Below are 8,372 nucleotides of genomic sequence, written 5' to 3'. Positions count from 1 at the left end.
TCAACTCTTACTTCGGCCACTTACCAGCTGTGTGACCTCGGGCACATTATCTAGCCTCTCTGTGCCTTGTATGCCTCCTTTGCGAAATGGGGTTTACCATAGAGCTTACCCCTGAGGGTCAAGGGTCATAGGGAGGATTTAGTGAGTTTTGCATGGAGAGGGCATCACAGGACTCTGGGCCACTGTCATAAGTGCCCAATCCTGGCTCACTGCGGCTGTCAGTCATATACGTGCGCCGGATCCCTGGAGATTTTTCTCTGTTACTCTGTTGGCATGGTGAAATCCATGAACTAATTTTTTTTCCAAATGCTAAGCTTTCCAGGCACCCAGGGGTAAAATTTCTCTGCTCATAACCTACATCTATGGGGCAGTGACGTTCGAGCTGCGTCTGAAAGGGTCAGTGGGAGATCACCAGGTAGACGGGAGGAAAGGGGGTCCCAGGCAGTGGGAACAGCGTGTGCAAAGGCTGTGGGAATGAAGCAGCAGATGGGGTCTAGGCGGAGCCCAGGCTGGCTGGAACACGGGGTGCTTGCAGGGAACAGTGGGAAATGGGGCCGACGAGAAAGACCTTGAACTCCATCGGATGGAAATCCTTCGGCACGGAGCTGGGGGTCTGGCACAGGCTGACTGTATTTTAAATTCCACAAGTACATGTTGAACTTTGGGAAGGCGAAGTTCGTGTATCCTGGCTCTTGGCCACACCCAATATATATTTGTTGTCTGTGTCAAAATTTCAGCCGCTTTGACGCTCCTTTTCCTATAACCTGCACTCTGCAAGTAGAAGATGCTGCCAGAGCCCCACGGGGTCCCGCCTGCTGTGAATATCTGGAATGCCTGCAAGGTTTCGGCCCCTCTCCTGGAGGGCAGCCTGTAACCACCGGCTGGCCAACAGCAGGGTATAAAGATCCGGCCCCTTGCCTCAAGGTCGAGGGGACAATTTTGTGGTTCTATTCATGCTCCAGGGCTCCTCCTGGGATCAAGCTGAGATGAGCCTTTGCTGGGCTTTCTCCCTGCCCTGTCCTGCTTCCTCAGCTTCTTCTAGGTTTCTTCTGAGAGCTCTCCTGCCATAGACGGCTGCAGGAGAACCCGGGTCTCAGGGTCCGCTTCTTGGACTCCCAGACCTGAGACCCACAGATGAACCAGAGAATGAAGGCGCAGGGCTGCGGGTGACAACTGCTGTTTTTGTCCTTTTCATGAAACAGTAGCCCCTGCCCCCTACCAATCCTTTTTCTCTTGGTCTAGGTTCCCCTGGAAGCAGACCCTGAGGCTAGGATTCAAGTTCCAGTAGCTAATTTGGAAAGTGCAGGAAGCACCCATTGGGAGGGGAAGTAAGACAGCAAAGGCAGGGGATCCCAATGGCACAGAGGAAGCCAGCCACTTCTGAGGGTGGCTGGAACTTTATACACGGGGGAGCTTTGCAAATAGTGGGAAACACCCCTTAGAGGTATCCCACCGGAGGGATGGGGGCGATGGGGTGTTACACGTCATTGCTGGCGTGTATTGGCTGATGGCTGCCCATCGGGGTTAACTGGCCTGCTTCCAGCCTGCTAGGCCAGTGGGCAGAGCATCTCCTGAGAATCGGGGGCAAAGCTCTCAGACCTACAGCTGCAGATACTGGCAGCAGTGATGAGGATTTTAGGCTGGTTACTTTTAAAATTGCAGATGAGAAGCAGGCTCTGAGGACTGGAATTTGCTTGCCCTTTGAGAGATATTTGCGTTTGTGAAGGAAGGGGGGATGACCTTGTAGGGACCTGAAATTGGCCACCCCAGGATATGTCTCTTTGACATCGGGATTGTTTGGGGCTGATTGCTTTCGATAAACTGGGACAGGGAGGGAGGCTCTGGGGGAATGGAACTTGCCCTTGTTGGGACACATTTACATTTGTAAGGTAAATCTCTATCTGTAAAAGGTGCCTCCCTCTCTGTACCAGGAAGAAGAAAGGAGATGACCTTATCCCTAGAAACTCTTAATGGGGAAGGCAAGAACTTAAGTTGGTTGCTGTCTGGCAATCTCATGTAACTGATTTAGGGTGGTGGCTTCTAACCTTTCTAACCTTTACTTAATCCGATTTGATTCTTGTCTAAAAGTCATGGGATCACCCAATGACCAGACCCCACCTGGACTGATACCATTTTAACTTTTTGTTCATGTTCTTTCCTTTGTCTTGTAAAGAGATGACTCACATACCCATGCCTTATAAAATTAGCCCTAACCCTCAACTCGGGGCAGCAGCAGGAGCTCTGACTGCCCGTGGGTCCTGTCCCCACGCACCAGCTCTGCCTGCTCATGGGTCCTGTCCCCATGCCAGCGGGGGCAGCAGAAGCGGAAGCAGCAGCAGCTCCTCCTGCCCATGGGCCCTGTCCCCACGCAGCAGCCTGACTGCCCATGGGTCCTGTCCCCATGCTGGCAGCAGCAGCTCTGACTGCCCATGGGCCCTGTCCCCATGCTATTCCACACTATTCTCTAAATAAAAGAGCACTACTGCCAGATCTTGAGAGTCCAAGAAATCTTTCTTTCGACTCCTCGGCTCACCGACCCCGCATCAGCAGCAGAAGTAAGGCCCAAGGAATATGTTTGGAACACAGACAGCAACCGCTGCACCTTCCTTTAGGGAACTATTCCTCCCCCCAAAGTCCTTTCCGAAAACCTCTGTTGAAGCTGCCTATCTGAGGCCCCCATACAGCCCCATCCACAAGTGTGGGCAAGTGACCCAAGTCTAACCAATCACAGCAGCTGATTCCTTGGCTGCAGTGATTGGTTCAAGGGGTGAACGTGTCATCCAAGCAGGGCCAATCAGATTCGTTCCCTGGGATTTTTATACCGTTGCTGGGAGAGAGAAGTTCTCTCTTTTCTCTGCCATTAGCTGGAGAGGATGTAAGCTCAAAATTCTCTGTGTGGAAGTAGCTTGTATGCCCTGGAAGCGTATGTGGCTGACACGCAGAGAAACAGAACTGAGAGATGAGAGAGACAGAGGGAGAGAGAAGGTGAAGATGGTGATGTTGAACCCCTGGACCCCTTGTACCTCTATTTTCTCTGGGTGGTTACATGTACCAGTCAATTCCTCATCTTTTTCCCCCCGAACTATTGGCTTAACCTGGTGTGATTTCTGTTTCTGTCCCTTGCAATAACCAAGTCCTAATTAATGCAGAGTCTCTTTATATTTTAATCCCTCAGACTCAGAAGTGGCAGCATTTCAGGGATGAAGACACATTTGTCGACCGAGAATCTTGGATTATGAGTCTGTGTACTCGAGGCCAGGCCATTCCCAAGCTCTTGGCTCCCGGAAGGCTGAGCTCAACTGGAAAGCTTCATATTTTTCTTTTCCAAGTTACATAATAAGTGTGATTCCAGGAAGTAGGAATGCAGGACGGGGGTGTGGAATAGGGAGTCAGAGGTGGCCAGTCCCGGGACATACCCTCAAGTCAGCTGATGCTGGGGCGACCGTGTGGTTGATCCCGTGGGACCTCCCGGGGAGCCCATGAAATGCACCTCAGACTGTCCACCTAGGAGACGGAAGGAGGACACATTTGTTTATCAGTTTCCACACCCTCATGGTTCAAGGGTGGCCCATGGGAGTTGACCCCACTGCCATCTTCTGGGTTGTGCAAGCATGAGTCCCTATGGGCTGTGTGGTATTGCATGCCATGGTGTCTGAGAAGTCTGGGGGCTGCAGGTGGGAGGTAGGTGGTCCTGGCCAGGGTCCCCCGTCATTTTGCTCTTGCACAAAACACCCGAGGCCAGTACAGAACTGCTGGCTGTGCCGTGACAGGAGTAAGAGGAAGGGACAGAGGATTGGAAGGGCCTGGGCCTCACAAAGTGACCATTTCTCATCTAACAGATGGAAGAGCACAGTCCACCCTTCCTGGGACTTTCTTGAATCAGGATGAAAACTGTAGAGTCGTCTCTGCCACACTCCTTGTCTGCCTTGTTGACCTTCAATGTCCTGCAAAGTCCCTTTTCTGGTCTAGGTGTCACCTTCTGGGCATCAAGAGGTCTGGTGGGCCTGGGTCTGAGTATCAGTTCCCTCTGACCCCCTTGGTGGGTTGGCACCAATGCTGCCCTGGTAGGCGTGTCCCCCCCCAGCCACCTCCTCTTGGGTCAGTCTCAGAGAATTCTTAACATTTTAAAGGAAAAAAGAATTCCCACCCTATTAATTAAATACAGCTTATGCCACCCACTGGCGAGAAGGTGGGCTGGTTATTCCCCATTTGCGTGCTCCCTAGATCCGTTCTCCACCTTCACTGTGTCCCGGAAGTCTGACCCTGATGGATGGCATCACCTGGATCCCTTCCCTGTGACTTTCTGTTGGTTTCGGCTGATGGGAGGGACCAGCAGGAGAGTGGAGGGCGGGAGTAGAGAGGTGGGGCATCTCTTCCCCTGCACGTTCCCTGCCTCGGGCTGAGCTTCCGTGAGGGGCCGCTTCCTTCCGTGACCGCAGCTTCTGCCAGGAGATCCTGCTACAGAGAAATTATTCTGACACTTGTCCAAGATGCAAGACGGACTTCATTCAAGACTGTGGCAATAGGGGAGAGAAGCTGAGCTCACCTCCGAATGTAGCAGAGGTAGCTTCAGGTTCAGAGCAGAGTCAGGGGTCAGCAGATGGAAAATTACCAAGAGGAGATATTAAGGGAGATTCTTGCTAAACTGACTTAATAGGATTCTTGCTAAAGGCAAGCCAAAGACTTTGATGTCAAGGGTGGGAGATAAGCAATTTGACCAGATATCAAGGGTGGGGGGACTCTCCCTAAACTGACTTAGCAGGATTCTTTGCTAAAATTGGGCTCAGTGGGCCAAAGGCAGATGGGGGCCAAGCTTGAGGCCTCATCAAGGAAAGGCTCAGGGGAGCCGGACTGAAGTTCTGTCCAGGAGGAGCCTTTGCAGCCCCTCCTCCCTGCTCCAGCCCCAGCCTCCAGTAACGGGTTCTCCCACCTCTGCGTCCTCAGGCCAGGGTGGTGACAGCTCGGTTCTGGGAGCCCTGGCTGCCTCCACAGCCCTTGTTGGTTCTTCTAACTCGGTTCTCTAAATAGTCCCTTCTTTGCATTCTCTTCAGAATTCCGTCTGATTACACTGGGGAAATATGCCTTTCAATTCATGTGTCTGGCAGTTTCCAAAACGGCTTCTAGAGTTGTCTGCTTTCCACCTCCCACTGTCAACATGGAGAACCTGAGTTTCTGTTGTAAGGGGAAGATAATCTGAACCACACATGGCACGGCAGGAAGCACATGAGGATCCACAGCCAGGAGACCTGGGTTTGAGGCCTGGCACCCCTACTTGCCATGTGTGTGACAATGCACGAATGGCCGAGCCTCAGTCTCCCCAACAATAAAACGGGCACAGCAATCCTGACCCTGCCACTCAGCCTGTGCCAAGCACTGTGCCTACGATTGCGAGGTCAGCGAAGGAATATTTACTGAACGAGAGAATGAGTGGACTACTGGACAAAATGAGCTAATGCACAAAAGGCACCTCTAACTTCTAACAGCTAATCAAGTCTTAATTTTTAAACACTTATCTTTTTTTAAGATGCTCCCTTAACCAACGTCCGCCTAACTGACTCCGTAGATGAACGGACGTGTCCCTTGCTTCCGGGAACACCCCAGCATGTTGATCCTCCCCTCCATCCTTCTTCCCCTCCCGCTTGGCCTATCTGACCGTCTAGAGTCGGCTGTGTTTGCCCCCAGACTTGCTGATGGCAGTTGTGTCTATTATTGTCATTAACTGATTTAATTAAATGTTATGTAATTGTGGGAACGTGAGGATAAAAAGAAGGAATGTTGTCTCAGGGAAAACTAAGATGAAACTTGGGAAGACGCGAGGCGTGAGCGACTAAGGAAACCGATACTGAGGCGGGAGTGGGAACCGGGAGGACCAGGCGCAGGGGAACGAGTCTGCGCGTGGATTACTCTGTGAGCATCGTTAGGTTCTCCAGCCACTGTCAGCAAGAGGAAACGGGGGATTGCAACAGAAATTTGTAGGTGTGATCTATGCAGCAAGAAGACACAAGGTCCCCTTCAGCCAGCCTGTGCTCCAAGAGGGGATGTACACTCGTGTACGTCAGTCAAGTTTAAAGCACACGGGCTGGATGAATTTACGGCGACGCCCGGTGACAGCTGACTTCTTAGCTTCACAATTAGCTGATTGGCCAAACTCCTGATTCTGCAGGACAAGAAAGGTTCCTCTTCTTTCTGAAGTTCCCTGTCTGTCTCCTCTTTTTTCCTCTTTTCTTCTAGTTTCTCTTTTCTCTGTTATTTTCTCTTCTTTTTTCTCTATCTATGAATGTCCAAATATGGCACTGGAGATTTTTGGTTTATTATATTTATGGAACTAAATGGAGTATTCTCGGTTAATGGACTTAAACAGTATTTCTTTACCCGCTACATGCTGCTGTCGTGGGCCACTTCCAGCCAAAGGGACACTCACTTCAACAAATCCTGCAGACAACTGTGGCTTTTTAGTTGCATATCGTCCACATTAATTTCTTCCTCTCTGTGGACCTCCTCGGTAAAATAGTTTCTCTTCTCCAGCATGTAATAAACATTTCAGAAAAAATCTCAAAAGAACCTGAAAGTGTATTTTAAATGTTCTAGGGAAAATTACTGTTTAAAAGACTCCTGTGGTAATTTTTTTTCTTTTTTTTGCTTTGTTTTTAGTATAACCAAGAACCAAGATTTTCGTGCATTGTGTTTGCTTACAGTCAGGCAGATCTGCAAACACGTTCCTGGCTGGGAGGAATTTACAGCCTGTGGAGGGGAACAGGACAGATGGAGAGTTTTTACAAAGCAAGTTTAAAAGTTTAACTGATGATACAAGATCCCCTGTGTTACAGAAACTTCTTTGACATGTGGAAAGTAGAAACTAGCTCAGAATGGCAACAGTTACCAGATCAAGAACTAACTCTCAGGGCCAGTCTCGTGGCATAGCGTTTAAGTTCACACACTCTGCTTCAGTGGCCCAGGGTTTGCAGGTTTGGCTCCCTGGTGTGGACGTACACCCCACTCATCAAGCCACACTGTGGCAGGTGTCCCATATACAAAATAAAGAAAGATTGGCACAGATGTTAGCTCAGGCCAATCTTCCACACCGAAAAAAAAAAAAAAAAGAATTAACTCTCATGATTCCTTTGCTGTGACAGAGCTCCCTACCTCACAGAGGAGCCCATTCTTTTTCCATTGGAAAGAACTTCTTCATGTTGAATCCAACTTGGTCTTCCTATAATGATCTGCCCTTGGGAGGTTCATATAAGAAGACCATCACCTGTAGCAAGAGAGAGTCCCTCCAAATGGAGAGGCAGTCCCCACGTCCTCCATGTGACTGCTCTCCTGCAGGATAGACCACATCTGTCCCCTCCCAGTCCTGAGCACTGCCCTGGGACAGCTGGGGTCCTCCTTTACGCACGACCCCCACATCAGAACACAATCCTCAAGTGTGGTCTGGCCAGCTCACGGTAGAGCAGGTTTTTTCTTCCCTTCTTCTGGGCATTCTATTACTCTGGAACCTGTCCCATCTGCTCCCTGCCTTGCCCTCCTCTGCTCGGAGTCCCTGGGGGTGGGGGCAGAGTGGGGACAGGGTCTGCCCCTGCAGGCTGTGTTTTCCAGGCTCCCTGGTCAGTGGGAGACCCTGGTGAGAGATGGGAGGGTGGGAGGGAAGAATGGGCTGAGGTCCTTCCACCCCTCTCTGAGCAAATCTCCAGCAGCCACAGCTCCTTGCTGCTCCAGCTTCCCCTGGGGACCCTGGCCCCAGGACTCCAGTACTCCCTTCTCTCCTCCCCATCCCCCCAGCCCAGGGCTGGTCGCCAGTCTCTGTGCTGTGGCTAATTTCCCAGCTGCTTCACCAACCTGCTTGAGTTCTCAGCTCTCCCACCCCTTGTGCAGCCAATACCCTGCATGCAATTCTTCCTGCTTATATACTTGACTCTACATGTGGACATATGTATGCTTACATAGTTTCTGTTTCCCTGTGGACTCGAGTTCAGCGTGCTACTTCTAGTGACAGTTTAAGACTGCATCCAGATTTGGGGGGCTGGCACTTAGAATACCAGCTGCTGTTATATCCTTTTACGTGCATTTTCCACATATGATCCTCCAACAGTTCCTCTGTGGGGGTGGGGTGGGGTACCCATTTCACAGAAAAGGAAACTGAGGCTCAGGAAGGGTATGTGGTACAGCCAGGATTTGGGGGAGTGGTCGTCCAAACCCTTGATCATTAGACCACACTGCCCCACTTGGTGACCTGGACCCACACTGCCCTTCTTCACTGGCAGCTAAAATCCCAGGTCACATTGTTGCTTCTGGTGTCTTCCCGCCAGATTTCTGGAACCTGAGTGGAGTCTCTCGGAGAGACTCAGTTCCTGAGAAAGACCATTCAGGAGCTC

This window comes from Equus caballus, chromosome 3 (genome assembly GCF_041296265.1).
Source record: "Equus caballus isolate H_3958 breed thoroughbred chromosome 3, TB-T2T, whole genome shotgun sequence".
NCBI classification, from domain to species: domain Eukaryota; kingdom Metazoa; phylum Chordata; class Mammalia; order Perissodactyla; family Equidae; genus Equus; species Equus caballus.
This window is presented reverse-complemented; position numbering follows the sequence as displayed.